This window comes from Bos javanicus, chromosome 28 (assembly GCF_032452875.1).
Source record: "Bos javanicus breed banteng chromosome 28, ARS-OSU_banteng_1.0, whole genome shotgun sequence".
NCBI classification, from domain to species: Eukaryota; Metazoa; Chordata; class Mammalia; order Artiodactyla; family Bovidae; genus Bos; species Bos javanicus.
In genome coordinates this window covers 4,386,694-4,408,057 of record NC_083895.1, presented here as the reverse complement: position 1 = coordinate 4,408,057, position 21,364 = coordinate 4,386,694, and the positions used below count along the sequence as shown (strand labels likewise).

Here is a 21,364-nt window from a genome sequence, read left to right as displayed (position 1 = left end):
GTTTACGTTGGTCATAGCTTTTCTTGCAAGGAGCAAACATCTTTTAGTTTCATGGCTGCAGTCACCATCTGCAGTGATATTGGAGCCCAAAAAAATAAAGTCTGTCACTGTTTCCACTGTTTCCCCATTTATTTGCCATGAAGTGATGGGACTGGATTCCATAATCTTCATTTTTTGAATGTTAAATTTTAAGCCAGCTTTTTCACTCTCCTCTTTCACTTTCATCAAGAGGCACTTCAGTTCCTCTTTGCTTTCTGCCGTAAGTGTGGTGTCATCTGCATATCTGATGTTATTGATATTTCTCCTGGCAATCTTAATTCCAGCTTGTGCTTCATCCAGCCTGGAATTTCACATGATGTACTCTGCATATAAGTCAAGTAAGCAGGGTGACAGTATACAGCCTTGACATACTCCTTTCCCAATTTTCAACCAGTCTGTTGTTCCATGTCCAGTTCTAACTGTTGCTTCTTGACCCACATACAGATTTCTCAGGAGGCAGGTAAAGTGGTCTGGTATTCCCATCTCTTTAAGAATTTTCTACAATTCCCCAGAGAGAGAGAGAGAGATTGATTTTAAGGAATTTGCTCACAACAGTGGCTGCCTGACTTCATTTTATAAACGGTTATCCCTCCATCATGATTTTAGTCTGTCATCACAGCAGAGCTGGCCTTCCTCATTATTCTCTGCAGTTGACCCTGTATTGGGGCAGTGGTGTTCTTATAACAAGACATTTAGTTTTACTTTGCACCCCACCAGAAACCAAGTGACAAATTGGTGGGAGATGTATGTGGTGTAATTTCTAGAGCAAGCTTGAGAGTCATTTACAGACTGTGATAGCTGAGTTGGGCTGTAAATGTCCTGGGCATCTTTTCTACACCAAAAGAGAAGGTCCCCAAAGGTCTTGAGGCCATGTGTTGTTGCGTATTCCCACCAAGGTTGCTATGAAGGAGGGCGGCCAGTGAGGTGCAAGGGCCCTGATGGTCCATCTTGAACAGCACCTGGGAAGCCACACCATGTGCCTAGACCAGCTTCCTTAGCCTCCCTCCACCGTCTGGGGCTGTAGGGATGGAATACCTCGGTTTTTGCAGTATGCATAATTTTTTCAAGTGTGAACAGTAAGAGATCTTACTAGAAAAGCATATTCACATGAAAATGTGTTGTAAACTGGACAAACTTGTTTTCACCTTGCTTTGAAGGGAATTTCACTCATCTGTGTTTATATTTGACTACTTAGAAAATAAAAAGCCTTGACTCATTCATTTTAAAATGATAGTGAACTCTCCTCAACAAATCAGTTAGGATTCTTTTCTGCGGTGGAATATTATTTTTTCAGGTCATTTTATGATTCCCTAACTAAATAAAAGTAGTCAAATGGTTAGTATGGTTCTAACTAAGAAATGGTTAGTAAATTTTAAAGCAAGTCAAATCATTTTTATATTCCATTTCTTACCATTATAGTATTATGTGCTAATTTTGTCTTTTTATTCATAGAATTTTGCTATCAATCTGAGAAGTGGGACTTCAAGTTCCTATTTTGTATGTACATAATTATGTAACTTTAAGATAAATTGTTTGACGGAACTCTTCAGTTCTCCCAGAAAGTAAGATAACTGAGCAGATGAGTCTTGAACCACACACCCAAAATCCACATACACGTTGGAGAAGCATGTTCTCATCTTCAGATGATTTCAGTGGTGAGCCAGGAGGTCACTTTGTCTTACAGGGCTTCACCAGAATTCTGTTCCATTAGATGCAACCCAACTGAATGTGTTTATTTCAGCCTCTGTCTTATTTCTTCTTAATTCCCATCCACAACTTTCTTCAATTACGGAAAAATATCACCAGACCAAATATGATTACTCAGTGTCTGTATCAATGAACAGGTAGAGAATGTAGCAATTCTAGACTTGTCTAATGAGTGGCCATTCCTTTATATCTATATTTGAAAATAATGAGAATGAGAGTTATAAAACTAACTGCTCACATTCAGTGGTTCTTATTTATAAATTATGGCTAGCTTAAAAATTATCTTAGAATTTCTTTTTTTTATTCCATGGGTAAAAACCATACTTTATGGTGACAATGATTTTGAAATACAAAAATAGAAGATTTTTTTTTATTTTTTTACTGTTTTTTAATTAAAATATAGTGATTTACAAAGTTGTATTAGTTTCAGGTGTACAATAAAGTGATTCATTTATACGTACAAGTATATCTTTTTTCAGATTCTTTTCCCTTATGGGTTATTATAAAATGTTGAGTATAGTTCCCTGTCCTATACAGTAGATTGGTTATTTTTTTCTACATAGTAGTATGTATATGTTAATCCCAAACTTCTAATTTCTGACTCCCCACAGCTTTCTCCTTTGGTAACCATAAGCTTGTTTTCTCTATCTGTGAATCTATTTCTGTTTTGTATATAAGTCCATTGTATCATTTTTATTAGATTTCATATATAAGCAATATCCTATATTTTTCTGTTTTATGCAACTTAGTATGATAATCTCTAGGTATATGTATGTTGCTCCAAAAGGCATTATTTCATTATTTTTCATGTTTGAGTACTATTCCATTAAATATATATATACACACACACCACATCTCCCTTATCCATTCAGACAATTAGGCTGCTTCCTTGTCTTGGCTATTGTAAACAGTGCCACAATGAACATTGGAGTACATATATATTTTCACATAATGGTTTTCTCTGGACATATGCCCAGGGGTGAATTGCAGGATAATAGAGTAGCTCTATTGCTAGTTGTTAGGGAATGCCCATATTGTTTCCATAGTGGCTGCACCAATTTACATTCCCACCAACATTGTAGGAGGGTTCCCTCTTCTCCACATTCTCTCCAGCATTTGTTGTTTGTACACCACTCTGACGGGTGTGAACTGAGACCTCTTTATAGTTTTGATTTGTATTTCTCTAATAATTGGCAATGTGGGGCATCTTTTCATGTGCCTTTTGGCCATCTATATGATGTCTTTGGAGAAACATCTATTTAAATACACCCATTTTTTGACTGGGTGATTTGTTTTGTTGTTGTTTTTTTATATTCAGCTACATAGTTCTTTGTATGTTTTGGAGATTAATCCTTTGTCAGTCACACCGTTTGCAAATATTTTCTTCAGTTCTGTAAGTTGTCTTTTCATTTTGTTTATGGTTTCCTTTGCTGTGAGTTTAAATTTAATTAGGTCCCATTTCTTTATTTTTGCTTTGTTTTCCTTTGCTTTAGGAGACTGATCCAAAAATGCATTGCTACAATTTATGTGAAAGTATACTGCCTGTGTTTCCCTCTAGAAGTGTTATGGTTTCTGGTATTACATTTAGGCCTTTAATTGATTTTGAGTTAATTTTATATATGGTGTAGGAGAATGTTGTGATTTTGTTCTTTTACATATAGCTGTCCAGTTTTCCCAATATCACTTATTAAAAACCATTTTTTCTCCATTGTGTATTCCTGCCTCCTTTGATGTAGACTAATTGACCATAATTATGTGTGTTTATTCCTGGGCTCCCTATTCTGTTCCATGCATGGAGTTATGTGTCTGTTTTGTGCCAGTCCCATACTGTCTTGGTTACTACAACTTTGTAATATATTCTGAACCCAGGGAGCCTGATTTCTCCAGCTCTGTTCTTTTTTCTTAAGCTTCTTTGGCTATTTGGGGTCTTTTGTGTTTCCTTAATTTTTGTTATAGTTTTGAGGAAAATGCCATTGGTAATTTGATAGGGATTACATTGAATCTGTAGATTGCTGAAAGGTTGTTGCTGAATCATGCAAAGACGCCAGGATTCTTGGCCCCTGGAGGAGAAGAATTCAATCCGGGGCCAGAGACAAGGCTTGATTGCTCAGAGCTTTTGTGTAATAAAGTTTTATTAAAGTATAAAGGAGATAGAGAAAGCTTCTGACATAGGCATCAGAAGGGGGCAGAAAGAGTGCCCCACTGCTAGTCTTCAGCAGGATGTTATATATTTACTAGCAGTCTGTTAATGAAAGAAAGTGAAAGTGAAGTCGCTCAGTCGTGTCCGACTCTTTGCGACCCCGTGGGCTGTAGCTCACCAGGCTCCTCCGTCCATGGGATTCTCCAGGCAAGAATACTGGAGTAGGTTGCCATTTCCTTCTCCAGGGGATCTTCCTGACCCAGGGATTGAACCCAAGTCTCCCACATTGCAGGCAGAGGCTTTAACCTGAGCCACCAGGGAAAGGAATGTCTTAAAACTCAGAATGGCACCAGGCCCCTCACCCATAAGATGCATTTTGGGATAATCTTGGCACCAAATGGTTCATCCTGGGCCATAAAATAATTAACTTGAATCTTGAAGAAGGGCAGATCACCATACAAATAGTTTCATTTTCATAGATTAGGGGAACAGTATCTGAGTATAACATACTGGTTTGTCAAGTAGGTTCTGAGCCAAGAGATGGAACCCACTTGAAGACAGAGTCTGGGGTAAATGCATAGTACATTAGCATAGCTTAAGACAAATATTTCCATAAGAGAAAGGCATTGGTTATCTTAGGTTTGAGAATAGTTAACTTCAGGTGAAACCAGGTATCATTATGGCAACACAGTATTTTAAGAGAAACCTCCTTTTAAATTTGTATAGAGAAGGGAAAAATATCCCTAGTTTGTTTCCTCCTGCCGCTTAAGAGAGATAAAAATATCTGACACTTGCAGGCTATTTCCTCCCTTTGGAGACCCCTTGCCTTCCTGCCTGTTACCCTCTCATTGCCTTGGTAGTGAAGTCATTTTGACAATATTGATTCTTTCAATCCAAGAACAGGGTAAAACTTTTCATCTGTTTGTGTCATCTTTGAGTTCTTTCAGCCGTGTCTTACACTTTTCAGAATATAGGTCTTTTGTCTCCTTAGGTAGGTTTATTCTGATGTGTTTTATTCTTTTTGATGTGATGGTAAATGAGATTCTTTCCTTAATTTCTCTTTCTGACCTCTGGTTATTACTGTATAGAAATGCAACAGATTTCTGTGTACTGATTTTTTTTTGTACCCTGTGTGTGTGTGTGCTAATCACTCAGTCCTGTGCAACCTTTGTGACCCCATGGATTGTAGCCCACCAGGATCCTCTGTCCATGGGATTTTCCAGGCAACAATACTGGAGTGGGTTGGCATTCCCTTCTCTAGGGGATCTTCCCAACCCAGGGATCAAACCCAGGTCTCCTGCATTGCAGGCAGATAGATTCTTTACTATCTGAGTTACCAGGGAAGCCCTGAGACTTTATCAAATTCACTGATGAGCTTTAGTAGTTTTCTGGTAGCATTTTTAGGATTTTCTATGTAGAGTATTATGTCATCCGCAAACAATAACAATTTTACTTCTGTTCCAATTTGGATTTTTTTTTTCTTTTCCAATTCCTGTGGTGAGGATTTCCAAAACTATGTTGAATAATAGTCATGAGAGTGGACATCCTTGTCTTATTACTGATCTGAGAGAAAATGCTTTCAGTTTTTCACCACTGAGAGTAATGTTTGCAGTGGGTTGGTTGTATATGGCCTTTACTATGTTCAGGTAGGTTTCCTCTGTGTCCACTTTCCAGATAGTTTCCATCATAAATGGTTGTTGATTTTGTCAAAAGCTTTTTTTTTGTATCTATTGAGATGATCCTATGGTTTTCCTTCTTCAGTTTGTTGATGTGGTGACCAGTCATTGTTTGATTTGTAAATATTGAAAAATCCTTGCATCCTTGGGATAAATCTCACTTGATCATGGTGCATGGTCCTTTTAATGTATTGCTGGATTTGATGTGCTAGTATTTTGTTGAGGATTTTTCCATCTATGTTCATCAGTTATGTGGTTGCTTTTTAGTCTCTAAGTCATGTCCCCATGACTTTTGTGACCCCATGGACTGTAGCCCACCAGGATCCTCTGTCCATGGGATTTCTCAGGCAAGAATACTGGAGTGGGTTGCCGTTTCCTTCTCCAGGGGATCTTCCTGACCCAGGGATCGAACCCACATCTCCTGCATTGGCAGGCAGGTTCTTTTCCACTGGGCCACCAGGGAAGCCCCCATTCATCAATTATATGGGCTTGTAATTTTCTTTGTCTGTGGTATCTTTTTCTGGTTTTGATATCAGGGTGATGGTGACCTCATAAAAGGAGTTTGAAAGTGTTCCTTCCTCTGAAATTTTGGGGAATATATTCAGAAGCAAAAGTGTTAACAGTTCTCTAAATATTTTGCAGAATTCACTTGTGAAGTCATCTGGTCCTGGACTTTCATTTGATGGGAGTTTTTAAATTACTGATTCAATTTCAGTAGTTGTAATTGGTTTGTTGATATTTTCTATTTCTTCCTGGTTCCATCTTGGGATACTCTAAGAATTTGTTCAATTTGTTCAACAGAATTTCTTCCAGATTGTCCGTTGTATTGGCATACAGTTGCTTGTAGTAGTATTCATGCTCCTTTATGTGGTGTCAGTTGTAACTTTTCCTTTTGCATTTCTAATTTTATAGATTTAGGCCCTCTCCTTTTCTTGATGAGTCTGGCTAAAGGTTCTAACTTGGTTTACCTTTACAAAGAACCAGCTTATAGTTTCGTTGATCCTTTCTATTGTTTTCTTAGTCTCTATTTCATTTATTTCTGCTCTGGTATTTATGGTTTCTTTCCTTCTGCTAACTTTGTGTTTTGTTTATTCTTCTTTCTCTGATTGCTTTAGGTGTAAGGTTAGGATGTATGTTTGAGATTTTTCTTGTTTCTTGGGGTATGATTGTATTGTTAATAAACTTCCCTCCTAGAACTGCTTTTGCTGTGTCCCATGGGGTTTCGATCTTTTGTTTTCATTTTCATTTGTCTCTAGATATTTTTTGTTATTTCCTCTTTGATTTCTTGAGTGATCCATTGGTTGTTTTTTATCATATTGTTTAGCCTCCACATGTTTGAAGTTTTTGCAGTTCTTTAGTTTATTTCTTTTTTACTATTTATTTATTTTTAGCTGTTCTGGGTCTTCATTGCTACATGGGCTTTTCTCTAGTTGGGTGAGTGGAGGCTGCCCTCTAGTCGTGATATGTGGGCTCCTCACCGTGGTGGTTCTCTGTTGCAGGGCACAGGCTCTAGGGCATGTGGGCTGCAGTGGTTGTGGCACGCGGGCTCAGCAGTGGCTGCCTGTGGGCTCTGCAGTGCAAGCTCAGGTAGTTGTGGCCGCAGTCTTATTTACTACAGGGCACGTGGGATTTCCCCTAGACCAGGGATCAAACCCATGTCTCTTGTATTGGCAGGTGGATTCTTTACTCCTGAGCTACAGGGAAGCTCATGTAGCTTATTTCTGGTCTCACAGGGTTGTGACTGAAAAAGGTGCTTGATATGATTCTAATTGTCTTCAGTTTACTGAGATTCACCTCATGGTCCAGAATGTGATCAATCCCGGCATGTGATCAATCCCAGCATGTGAGAATGTTTCATATACACTTGAGAAGAATGTGTATTCTGCTACTTTCAGATGAAATGATTACACACACACACACATATATATGTAAATGTATGTATGTGTGTATATATATATATATATATGTCTATCTCAGTTAAGTCCATCTGGTCTAATGTGTCATTTAAGGCCTGTGTTTCCTCATTGATTTTCTGTCTGGATGATCTGTCGATTGATATAAGCGAGCTGTTAAAATCCCCCACTGTTGTGTTACTGTTGATTTCTCTTTTTCTGTCTTGTTAACATTTGTCTTATTGAGATGTTCCTCTGTTGGGTGCATATATAGTTACAATTGTTATATCTTCTTGGACTGACCCCTTGATGATTACATAGTGCCTCCTTTGTCCCTTGTAACAGTCTTTAGTTTAAAGTCAGTTGTCTGCTTTTGAGTATTGCTACTCTAGCTTTCTTTTGATTTTGATTTACATGGAATACTTTTTTTCCATCCTCTCACTTTCAGTCTCTATGTGTCCCTAGATCTGAAGTGGGTCTTTTGTGGACAGCATGCATACAGGTCTTATTTTTGTATCCATTCAACCAATAGGTGTCTTTTGGTTGGAGCACTTAATCCATTACATTTAAGGTGATTATCAATATGTATATTTCTATTGTTATTTTCTTAATTGTTTTGGATATGCTTTTGTAGGTCTTTTTTCTTCCCTTTCTCTTTTGTTCTCTTCTCTAGTTCTCTTGATGACTGTCTTTAGTATTATGTTTGGATTCCCTTTTCTTTTTGTGTGTATTGAAATGTGTTTCAAATACCCTGCATTTGTACTCTCCTCCTCTCACAATTACTGGGTTAGATATCATACATGTGTATAGATGATTTCCCATCTTTGCTGTATGTTTGCCTTTACCAGTAAACTTCCCCATTTTGTTATTTTCTTGCTTCTTCTTGTGGCTTTTTCTTTTCCACTTAGAGAAGTTTCTTTAGCATTTGTTGCAAAGCTTGTCTCATGGGACTGACTTATCTTTTGCTTGTCTGTAAATCAATTGATTTCTTCATCAAATCTGAATGAGAATGTTGTTGGGTAAGGTTTTCTTGCTTATAGGTTTTTCCCTTTAATCTTTTAAAATATATCCTGCCACTCCTTTCTGGCCTTCAGTTTCTGATGAAAAATCAGCTGATAGTCTATGGGGATTCCCTTGTATTTTATTTGTTGCATTTCTCTTATTGCTTTTAATATTTTCTATCTTTAATTTTTGTCAGTTTGATTAGTCTGTGTCTCATTGTGTTCCTCCTTCAGTTTATCCTGTGTGGGACTCTGTGCTTCCTGCACTTGGGTGACTCTTTTGTTTTTCATTTTAGGAAAGTTTTCTGCTATTATCTCTCCATAAATCTTTTCAGGCCTTCTCTGTCTGTCTCTCTCTTTCTCTCTCTCCTCCTTCTGGGACCCCATAATGCAAATGTTGGTGTATCTGATGTTGTTCCAGAGGTCTATTAAACTGGTTTCATTCTTTTTCTTTTATTTTGTTCCATGGCAGTGATTTCCACTACTCTCTTCCAGTTCACTGTAAGTTCTTCTGCCTCATTTATTCTGCTATTGATTCCTTCTAGTGTATTTTTCATTTCAATTATTTTACTCTTCAACTCCATTTGGTTGTTCTTTATATTTTATGACTCTTTGTTTTTTAAAATTCTTGTAACTTCTCACTCTGTGCATCCATTCTTTTCCCAAGTTCTTAGATCATCTTTATAATCATTACTCTGAAGTCTTTCTCATGTAAGTTGCCTAACTCCACTTCACATAGTTGTTCTTGGGTTTTATATTGTTCCTTCTTCTGGAACATATTCCTCTGCTATCTCATTTTATCTAAATTTCTATTTTTATTTTTATGTATGTGGAAAGTTAGTTATATTTCTCAACCTGGGAGACGTGGCCCTCTGTAGGGGATGTCCTATGTGTCCCAGCAATGCACTCCTCTCTTGTCGCAAGGGCCAGGGATCAGCTGGTCCCAGGGTAGGTTCTGATCTACCTTTGGGGACTCAGTCTGCAGGCTGCTCAGTTCAGTTCAGTTCAGTCTCTCAGTCATTTCCGACTCTTTGCGACCCCATGGACTGCAGCATGCCAGGCTTCCCTGTCCATCATCAACTCCCAGAGCCTACTTGAACTCATGTGCAGGCTGCCAGATCATAGTTTTCTTGCTTCTGTCTGCCCCCTGGTGGTTGAGGCTGGTTGAAAAGTTTGTGCAGGCTTTTTGGTAGGAAGGTCTAGTGTCTGCCCACTGGTGGAGAGAGCAGGGTCTTGTCCCTCTGGTGGGTAGAGCCATGTGACGGGGTGTGTTTATAAGTGGCTGTGGGCTCAGGGTGACTTTAGATAGCCTACTTACTGATGGATGGGTCTATGTCCCCACCTTGTTGGTTGTTTAGCCTGAGGCATTCCAGCACTGGACACTGAAGACTGTTGAGTGGGGCCAGGTCTTGGTACCAAACTGACAGCCTCCAGGGGAGCTCATGCTGGTGAATATTTCCACTACCAGTGTCCTTGTCCCCACAGTGAGCCAGAGCCACCCCTACCCCCCAGGAGACCCTCCAAGACCAGCAAGTAGGTCTGACCCAGGCTCCTATAAAGTCAGTCCTTTTGTCATGGGTCCTGGTGCATTTGAGTCCTTGTGTGAACCCTCCACAAGAGTAGAGTTTCTGTTTTACCACACTCCTGTGCAGCTCCCGCACCCCAGCCCTGTTTGGCCATCAAACCAAATGGTCTGGGCGCTCCTCTATTGAATTCCAGTTCCTCAAGCTGAGGACCCTGACAGGGGGCTCGGAATTCTCTCCTGTGGGAGAATAGCTGCCATTTAATTATTTTCCAGTCTGTGGGCCAGCCACCCAAGTGGTGTGGGACTTGATTATATCACAGATGCACCCCTCCAACTATCTAATTAGGTTTCTTCAATATGTCTTTGGATGCAGATTTTTTTTTTTATAGACTCCAGTCTTTTATATTGATAATTATTCAGTGATTCTGGTGTCCTCATAAGAGGAAGTGAGCTCAAGTCCTTCTACTCCATAATCTTGTCCTCTCATGTATAGTAAATTTATTGCTGCTATAAATGCAATAGGAAAAATTTCCAGGGCACTTTGAATCATTTCAGTTCAATTCAGTTGCACAGTCACGTCTGACTCTTTGCAACCCCATGGACCGCAGCACGCCAGGCTTCCCTGTCCAACACCAACTCCCAGAGCTTGCTCAAACTCATGTCCATCAAGTTGGTGATGCCATCAAACCATCTCATCCTCTGTTGTCCCCTTCTCCTCCTGCCTTCAATCTTTCCCAGCATCAGGGTCTTTTCCAAAAAGTCTGTTCTTAGCATCAGGTAGCCAAAGTATTGGAGTTTCAGCTTCAGCATCAGTCCTTCCAATGAATATGCAAAACTGATTTCCTTTAGGATTGATTGGGTGGTTCTCCTTGCAGTCCAAGGGACTCTCAAGAGTCTTCTCCAACACCACAGTTCAAAAGCATTGATTCTGTGGCACTAAGCTTTCTTTATAGTCCAACTCTCACATCCATACATGACTACTGGAAAAACCATAGCCTTGACTAGATGGGCCTTTGTTGTCTAGGTTGGTCATAGCTTTCCTTCCAAGGAGCAAGTGTCTTTTAATTTCATGGCTGCAATCACCATCTGCAGTGATTTTGGAGGCCAAAAAAAGAAAGTCTATCACTGTTTCCACTGTTTCCCCATCTATTTGCCATGAAGTGATGGGACCAGATGCCATGATCTTGGTTTCTGAATGAGTTTTAAGCCAGCTTTTTCACTCACTTTTATCAGGAGGCTCTTTAGTTCTTCTTCTATTTCTGCCATAAGGGTGGTGTCATCTGTGTATCTGAGGTTATTTGTATTTCTCCCTGCAATCTTGATTCCAGCCTGTGCTTCATCCAGCCTGGTATTTTGCATGATGTGCTCTGCATATAAACTAAATAAGCAGGGTGACAATATACAGCCTTGATGCATTCCTTTCCCAATTTTGAACCAGTCCATTGTTCCATGTCTGCTTCTAACTGTTGCTTCTTGGCCTGCATACAGATTTCTCAGGAGGCAGGTCAGGTGGTCTGGTATTCCCATCTCTTGAATTTTCCACAGTTTGTTGTGATCCACACAGTCAAAGGCTTTGGCACAGTCAGTAAAGCAGAAGTAGATGTTTTTCTGTAACTCTTGCTTTTTTGATGATCCAATGGATATTGGCAGTTTGATCCCTTGTTCCTCTGCCTTTTCTAAATCCAGGTTGAACATCTGAAAGTTCATGGTTCACATACTGTTGAAGCCTGGCTTGGAGAATTTTGAGCATTACTTTACTAGCATGTGAGATGAGTGCAATTGTGCAGTAGTTTGAACATTCTTTGGCATTGCTTTTCTTTGGGATTGGAATGAAAACTGACCTTTTCCAGTCCTGTGGCCACTGCTGAGTTTTCCAAATTTGCTGGCATATTGAGTGCAGCACTTTAACAGCATCATGTTTAGTATTTGAAATAGTTCAACTGGAATTCCATCATCTCCACTAGCTTTGTTCATAGTGATGCTTCCTAAGGCCCACTTGACTGTCTCACTCAATGGCACTTTGAATGGCATCAAATGATAAGGCTCGTTGCCAGATGTGGTGTCAAGAACCAGCATTGGGTTTAGTAGAAAAGAGTAGATCCAATGTCTCCAGTAATTTCAGAGGCCCTTTAAGGGAACCTTGATGCCTAAGTGGACAGCCAGCCAGTAGCTGAGAAAGAGCAGATTTTAGAAACAGTTTGTTTTAGCTGTGGGTTCCTTTAGTTTCACTAAATTTAGTTTTGACATCAATAAAGCAGATAGAAATGACTAAAGGTAAAATTTGAACTATATTACAAAAATCACATTAAATAATTTACCTTATTCAGTTAATTTACATGTTGTACTAGATAAAGGAAATTAGGCTGTCTCCTTTTTCTAGGAAGCTTGTGACTTTTCCTACAGATTAAAACATTTGGTTTAAAGATGTTTGTATTTTTCCAATGGGATATATATGCTACTGAAATTTTTACATAAAACTGTTTTTAAAATATATTTCAGAATGGAAGTTCTTTTTTTTTTAAGCTCTCTCTCCACTAGGAATTAAAGACAAGTAAAAGATTTGAATGTAATTAATCTTTCATAAGTAAGACTAGTAAATTTGTTGAATGGAGAAGTAATTTTTGCAGACATACTTACAGATTAAAAAATTAATGTGTCTTATTTGAGCATTATTATGAGATGAAGGTTTGACTGTATAGTTTAAAAATATAGTTAGTGTACCTCATAGTACCAATTTTTTTTTAGAATTTTGAATACACTATTTCTCTCCCCTCATTTATTTAATAACAAAGGCAATTGGAAATAACCACTAATCAAAGGAAAACAATAGTAGTGGGAGAAAACACATTGTGTGAACGAATTTTAAATCACACATCTTAAAAAAATGAATATTATTTTTCTGCATGTAAGTTTCACTGAGTGGTATTTTACCAAAGTCAAGATTGTATAACATGAATTTAAATGGAAAATATTTCCCAAAAAGTAGACAAAGTGAAGGAAGAAAAAGAACATTAGTTTTAATCATTATATGTAATATGTAACTTTCACCATCATGATGGAGAAAATACTGAATCAGTCCTGAAATGACATATGCACACTCTATCATGTGCGGTAACTTTTAAGGGGTCAGCTTTTAAAGTATTGTCCCAGGAATGAACTTCTGGATATGGATAAAATGAGAAGTGAAATGTTCAGTTCATGATACGCCTGTTTTCCAGATCTTTCTGAGTAACTGTCTAGAGATGAATAGTCTGTGTTTATCTGGCTTGGGCTGACAGACCAGGCAGGTTGCAACCTGGTATTAAAACTGAAGAGATATGGAATATCTCTGAAAATACCCCAAACAGTTAATGTCATTCTCGTAACAATATTGATCAAGTAAAAACAAAGTTGGAGTTTGTATTTTCCAACTTGGATTTCTTAGTTAACTACCTCAAATCCTGCCGAAGAGTCACCATGTGGGGGCCTTCAGGAGGGACGCTTCCAGGGCAGAGGAAGAAAACTGCTTCACACCTTCCAGGCTCAGGCTTTGGCACGTCTGGGGTACAGCACTTTTCTGTGTACAAAGGCATTTTCTTCAGTCGCTACATTATTGGAATTTTTACAAAACCCACTGACTTTCAACAGTGTGGGGCCTGTGAAACCCATTGCAGATTTGCTGGCCTCCGTCAGTTATAAAAAATATTCTGAGATGGTTATCTCTCCTGGAATTTTTTTTGTTTTAGCTTGTATGTATTCTGAGTAGAATAGCTTCAGGACCTTCTGCTTTATAGAGTTTTATGTTTCCTTCCAGATTTGGTTTGTAATTATAAAGGGGAAATATGCATCAAATAATTTCTGCTCTTCTACAGAGTTTTGTTTTAAAAATGGAAACTTTCCTATTGTATTAGGTTGATAAAATCTTCCCCACTCCAATATTTTAAAATATATTTGGGCCTAAAGTGTTTGCAGAAGCTAAGTTCTTCAACTTAAAAGAGTTTAGAACTCCAAAAGTTTTGTCCTCTATAACAAAGAAGAGAAGAAATGGCCACATTTTTATTAGAGATTCTGATCCCTGTGTTCTTGCAATATGTGGGGAAAATGAGACACGTAAGAAAGTATACACTATCTTGCCCACTGTTTTATGTTTTAGACAATAGAAAGTTATAGAAAAGCTTTGTTGTTATTGTTCAGTCACTCAGTCATATCTGATTCTTTGCATCCCTATGGACTGCAGCACACCAGGCTTCCCTGTCCATCACCATCTTCTGGAATTTATTCAAACTCATGTCCGCTGAATTGCTGATATCATTCAACCATCTCATCCTCTGTCACCCCCTTCTCCTCCTATCCTCAATCTTTCCCAGCATCAGAGTCCTTTCCCATGAATTGACTCTTTGCATCAGGTGACCAAAGTATTGGAGCTTCCGCATCAGTCCGTCCGAAATCAGGGTTGATTTCCTTTAGGATGGACTGGTTTGATCTCCTTGCTGTCCAAGGGATTCTCAAAAGTCTTCTCCAGCACCACAATTAGAAAACATCAGTTCTTCAGTACTCAGCCTTCTTTATGGTCTGAATCTCTCACATCCATACATGACTACTAGGAAAATTATAACTTTGACTGTGTGGACCTTTGTTGGCAAAGTGATGTCTCTGCTTTTTAATACCATGTCTAGGTTTGTCACAGCTTTCCTTGCAAGGAGCATCTTTCAATTTCATGGCTGCAGTCACTGTCCACAGTGATTTTGAAGCCCAGGAAAATAAAGTATGTCACTGTTTCCATTGTTTCCCCATCTATTTGCCATGAAGTGATGAGACCAGATACCATGATCTTCATTGTTTGAACATTGAATTTTAAGCCGGCTTTTTCACTTTCCTCTTTCACCTTCATCAAGAACTCTTTTGTTCCTCTTTGCTTTCTGTGATTAAGGTGGTGTCATCTGCATATCTGATGTTATTGATATTTCTCCTGGCAATCTTGATTCCAGCTTACTCTTCATCCAGTCTGCTATTTCACATGATGTGCTCTGTATATAAGTTAAAAAAAACAGGGTGACTATATACAGCCTTGATGTGCTCCTTTCCCAATTTTGAACCAGTTCATTGTTCCACATCCAGTTCTAACTGTTGCCTCTTGACCTGCATACCAGTTTCTCAGGAGACAGGTAAAGTGTTCTGGTATTCCCATCTCTTTAAGAATTTTTCAGTTTGTTGTGATCCATACAGTCAAAGGCTTTAGCATAGTCAAATGAAGCAGAAGTAGATGTTTTTCTGATCTCATGGGTGTTGGCAATGTGATCTCTGGTTCCTCTGCCTTTTCTAAATCTAGCTTGAACATCTGGAAGTTCTCAATTCACATACTATTAAAGCTGAACTTGAAGGATTTTGAGCATAATCTTGCTAGCATGTGAAATGAATGCAATTGTGCAGTAATTTGAACATTCTTTGGCATTGCCCTTCTTTGGGATTGGAATGAAACCTGACCTTTTCCAGTCCTGTGGCCACAGCTGAGTTTTCCAAATTTGCTGGCATATTGAGTGCAATACTTTTAAAAGTATTATCTTTTAGGATTCGAAATAGCTCAGCTGGAATTCCATCACCTCCACTAGCTTTGTTCGTAGTAATGATTCCTTAGATCCACTTGACTTCACACTTCAGGATGTCTGGCTCTAGGTGAGTGACCACATCATTGTGGTTATCCAGACCATTAAGACCTTTATTGTACAAGTTCATCTGTGTATTCTTGACACCTCCTCTTAGTATTTTCAGCTTCTGTTAGGTCCGTACCATTTCTATCCTTTATTGTGCCCATCGTTGCATGAAATGTTCCCTTGGTATCTCTAATTTTCTTGAAGAGATCTCTAGTCTTAGTAATTTAAGATAACAGTTGTATTCAATCATATCATGATTCAAATCCATTAGAGTTGTATGTTTTGAGAAACTATGCTGCTAGCCCAGTAGATGCTCTAGAAAAAAACAGTTGAATACAAGTAGTCACTTTCATATTGAAAGAAAATATTTTTCAGGCTAGAATGAAACTAAAAGAAAAATGAAAGTTATCAGTGACTCTACCTATACACACATTTCATAAGGCAAATTAGGAATCTTCTTTAACCAATGGTATTCTTCACAGAGCTAAAACAAATAATTTCACAGTTTGTATGGAAATACAAAAAACCTCGAATAGCCAAAGCTATCTTGAGAAAGAAGAATGGAACTGGAGGAATCAACCTACCTGACTTCAGGCTCTACTACAGAGCCACAGTCATCAAGACAGTATGGTACTGGCACAAAGACAGAAATATAGATCAATGGAACAACATAGAAAGCCCAGAGATAAACCCACACACTTATGGACACCTTATCTTTGACAAAGGAGGCAAGAATATACAATGGATTAAAGACCATCTCTTTAACTAGTGCTGCTGGGAAAACTGGTCAACCACTTGTAAAAGAATGAAACTAGACCACTTTCTAACACCATACACAAAAATAAACTCAAAACGGATTAAAGATCTAAACGTAAGACCAGAGACTATACAACTCCTAGAGGAGAACATAGGCAAAACACTCTCCGACATACATCACAGCAGGATCCTCTATGACCCACCTCCCAGAATATTGGAAATAAAAGCAAAAATAAACAAATGGGACCTAATTAAACTTAAAAGCTTCTGTACAACAAAGGAAACTATAAGCAAGGTGAAAAGGCAGCCTTCAGAATGGGAGAAAATAATAGCAAATGAAGCAACTGACAACTAATCTCAAAAATATATAAGCAACTTCTACAGTTCAATTCCAGAAAAATAAATGACCTAATCAAAAAATGGGCCAAAGAACTAAATAGACATTTCTCCAAAGAAGACATACAGATGGCTAACAAACACATGAAAAGATGCTCAACATCACTCATTATCAGAGAAATGCAAATCAAAACCACTATGAGGTATCATTTCACACCAGTCAGAATGGCTGCCATCCAAAAGTCTACAAGCAATAAATGCTGGAGAGGGTGTGGAGAAAAGGGAACCCTCTTACACTGTTGGTGGGAATGCAAACTAGTACAGCCACTATGGAGAACAGTGTGGAGATTCCTTAAAAAACTGGAAATAGAACTGCCTTATGATCCAGCAATCCCACTGCTGGGCATACATACGAGGAAACCAGAATTAAAAGAGACACATGTACCCCAATGTTCATCGCAGCACTGTTTATAATAGCCATGACATGGAAGCACCTAGATGTCCATCAACAGATGAATGGATAAGAAAGCTGTGGTACATATACACAATGGAGTATTAGCCATTAAAAAGAATACATTTGAATCAGTTCTAATGAGGAGGATGACACTGGAGCCTATTACACAGAGTGAAGTAAGCCAGAAAGAAAAACACCAATACAGTATATTAACGCATATATATGGTATTTAGAAAGATGGTAACAATAACCCTGTGTACAAGACAGCAAAAGAGACACTGATGTATAGAACAGTCTTTTGGACTCTGTGGGAGAGGGAGAGGGTGGGATGATTTGGGAGAATGGCATTGAAATACGTATAATATCATATATGGAACGAGTTGCCAGTCCTGGTTCGATGCACGATACTGGATGCTTGGGGCTGGTGCACTGGGACGACCCAGAGGGATGGTACGGGGAGGGAGGAGGGAGGAGGGTTCAGGATGGGGAACACGTGTATACCTGGGGCGGATTCATTTCGATATTTGGCAAAACCAATACAATATTGTAAAGTTTAAACATAAAATTAAAAAAAAAAAAAGAAATCTTCTTTAGAAGGTTGTTGTTAGAGGGGCATATTTGGTTACAAGCTACAGAGAACCGCCTTCAATTAAGTAACATGGGATTAAGTAACTCAGTTAAATTCCGTGGGATTAAGTAACTCATGGGGTTCTCGGAGGCCTCCAGGCTGTGCAGAAAGGGAAACAGCCTCCAGGTGTGGGAACCCGGCAGGGATGAGCACAGGGCCCAGGCCCTGGCCAGATTAGAGTCACTGGCAAGTCGTGGTTTCACTGTTTTTCAAGTTGTCTGATTTGGAGATATTTATTGAACTGTACCTTCATTTCCTCATTTCTAAAATGAGGAGAATAATAGAACAGTGCCAGGCACAGTATCAGCACCGTATATTGGTATTCTTAGTATTCTTGGTATTCTTCTCACTTCATGATGTTTACTATGGGGACCTGCCACTAATGACCCAAGTCTGAATTTTCCCTGTGGCTATTATGCAGATTCTGAAAAAGGTGAGTTTGATTAACTTCCAGACAGGTGGCATGGACTCCCGAAGTTCAGCTCAGGCTGTGGGTGGCTGGTGCGGCAAGTCTTGCCAAGCTAAGAAGTAATGGCCCATTGACTTAGGGGGCATAGGTAGTGTAACAGTAAGGGTTAAAAAGAGATAATTTGGTGAATAGCCAATGACCTTTTATAGGTTGAACTTGTTTCTTTGTGGGAATTTTACATCACAAAGTGCATCATTTCACTTTTTGGGACTATAGTTGCACACATCGGATGTGAGTAAACTTATGTGAAAAGTAGCATGAAGAATTGTTTTACCTGGTTTGCTCACCATTTGTCCTGAGAGTTTCAGACTTAGAGCAGTGGAAATTTCAGCTGCATTTACTTTGGAAATTTTGCATCAGAGCTGGCAGGAAATCACTTCATAGACTCTTGCCCCACTGAAGTTGTACTTCTGCAGAAAGTGTCCCAGAGGAAGACAGCAATACACCTAGGCTGACCGCAGGCCAATCCATCTTTCTGATCTGTTTCCTTCATGTGCATGGGAGGTCAACATGGTCAAGCAGACAGTTTTTAACACAGAAGCCAAACATGCAGTAGATCCACCATACACACTGCTTTTCCCCTAGACAGTATGCATTTTTTTTGCTTTTCTTTTTTTTATTAATATAAATTTATTTATTTTAATTGGAGGCTAATTACTTTGCAATATTATATTGGTTTTGCCATACATTGACATGAATCCGCCACGGGTGTACATGTATTCCCCATCCTGAATACCCCTTCCACCTCCCTCCCATCCCATCCCTCTGGGTCATCCCAGTGCACCAGCCCCAAGCATCCTGTATCATGCATCAAACCTTGACTGGTGATTTGTTTCACATATGATATTTTACATGTTTCAATCCCATTCTCCCAAACCATCCCACCCTCGCCCTCTCCCACAGAGTCCAAAAGACTGTTCTATACATCTGTGTCTCTTTTGCTATCTCGCATACAGGATTATCATTACCATCTTTCTAAATTCCATATATATGCGTTAGTATACTGTATTGGTGTTTTTCTTTCTGGCTTACTTCACTCTGTATAATAGGCTCCAGTTTCATCCACCTCATTAGAACTGATTCAAATGTATTATTTTTAATGGCTAAGCAATACTCCATTGTGTATATGCACCACAGCTTTCTTATCCATTCATCTGCTGATGAACTTCTAGGTTGCTTCCATGTCCTGGCTATTGTAAACAGTGCTTCAGTGAACATTGGGGTACACGTGTCTCTTTCAATTCTGGTTTCCTCGGTGTGTATGCCCAGCAGTGGGATTGCTGGGCAAACAGCACTTTCTTTCAAAGGTCCAAGACTTTCCCAGGTCCTGCCCACTCCTTTTCAAACAATGTCAGCCTATCTGGGTGAGACCAAACACACCTGCTCGTGGCCACAGAGACTCCTAAGGAAACATATCAGTATATTTGCAATGAAAATATATTTTAACCCCTCTGGTAATACTGTGGTGTGGAATTTTGCATCTGTACCAAGTTTTGAAAAAGTAAGATCAGTCCCTAGATTAGGATGAATATTAATAGATGCAGATTTTGCAGGGCTTCTCAAAAGTTGCCTAACCTTATTTTTTAACCCACTAAAATATTTCCCCAAGTGACTGGGGGTTACTTTTAAAGTTATGAAAATGTGTCCTCATAAAATAATTCATAAAGTCTTTTTGGTTTTGTTTGTAGTCTTTACATTGTTTAGCAATAAAGTCATTAGTACTTCTGGGAACAGTCATGAATTGATCAAAATTATTTGATTTAACAGTACTGAAATCAAATTTTTTTTTTGCATTGGGCAATTATTTATTTATCTTTATTTTTTAATATAAATTTATTTTAATTGGAGGCTAATTATTTTACAGTATTGTATTGGTTTTGCCATACATCAACATGAATCCACCGCAGGTGTACACATGTTCCCCATCCTGAACCGCCCTCCCACCTCCTTCCCCATACCATCCCTCTGGGTCATCCCAGTGCACCAGCCCCAGGCATCCTGTATCATGCATCGAACCTGGACTGGCAATTCCTTTCACATATTATATTATACATGTTTCAATGCCATTCTCGCAAATCATCCCCCCCTCAGGACACTGGTTTTTAAAATTGGCCTTAAAAAAAACCTATGAAAATATAGGCGAGAATATTCTTGACTTTGAGTTACTCACTGTGAAGAATCCACCAGAAAGAGAGCGAAAAGTGATGAAAAGGGGAAATAAGAGATTGGGAAACGAGTTCAGTAAATAAAAAAAGGGGGGGGACTAGAAATAGGATGTGATAAAGATACTTCACTAAACAGTATTTTTTATTTTATTCTAGAGTGTAGTGAATCAATACCTGGGGGAGAGTCTTATCCAATGTTCTTTTTTTATGACCTGAAATGTAGACCTCACTCTTTTGAAGCTGATTTCATTTCGAAGCTTCAGTGACAGCTGAGAGCATGGTTGCATATTGGTAATACGGGAACTCTGTTATCATTTATTCAGAGAACTTGAAATATAAGCCCTGTAAAAAATAACCAGAAAATTATTGCTTCTGATATTTCAAGCTATGAATCAACGTGCTCATATAATCAGAAGAAAAATGATCCAAACCCCTTTGTACCTCCAAGTCTACACTTTAAAACTGAGCTACCCTTTCTTCACGTGAAGGCTCCACTGATGTCTTAGGAGAAACAGTGCCTTATAGGTTGGCATACACATTTTTAAAATTGGTGTTAAGAACCTTTTAATTCCTGTCCTTACTTAATGAACATAAAAATATAGGTCTCATTTTTTTTTTCAAAACTCATGCCACATATCTTTCCTTTTTCCCTTAGCTATATCCCACATATTGCAGGTTAGATACAGATGAAGATAATATTTCAAATCTACTAGCTTAATCTGAAATATGTGTTTTATCACCCGTGCTATTCAAGTGGCTAAGTCATGTTCTCAAATCCAGGCTTTCAGAATTTGGACCTCGTGTCAAAAGCAGCTCTATGGTTAGAGTTTGTATTTGCATAGGCCATTTTACAGTTTCATGCTATTGAATCTTCTTTCTGTACACATTGCCAATATAAAAATATGAGATTCTATTTTAATGGATTATGAGATCTAATTTCCTCGTA

The 21,364-nt window shown here is 38.7% G+C and overlaps 1 protein-coding gene across 2 annotated transcripts in view; it reads left to right on the top strand.

Moving 5' to 3' along the window:
* Window positions 1-21,364, top strand: part of FMN2 (formin 2) — a 349,990-nt gene that overhangs the window by 288,405 nt on the left and 40,221 nt on the right. The gene's annotated exons all lie outside the window — the stretch shown is intronic.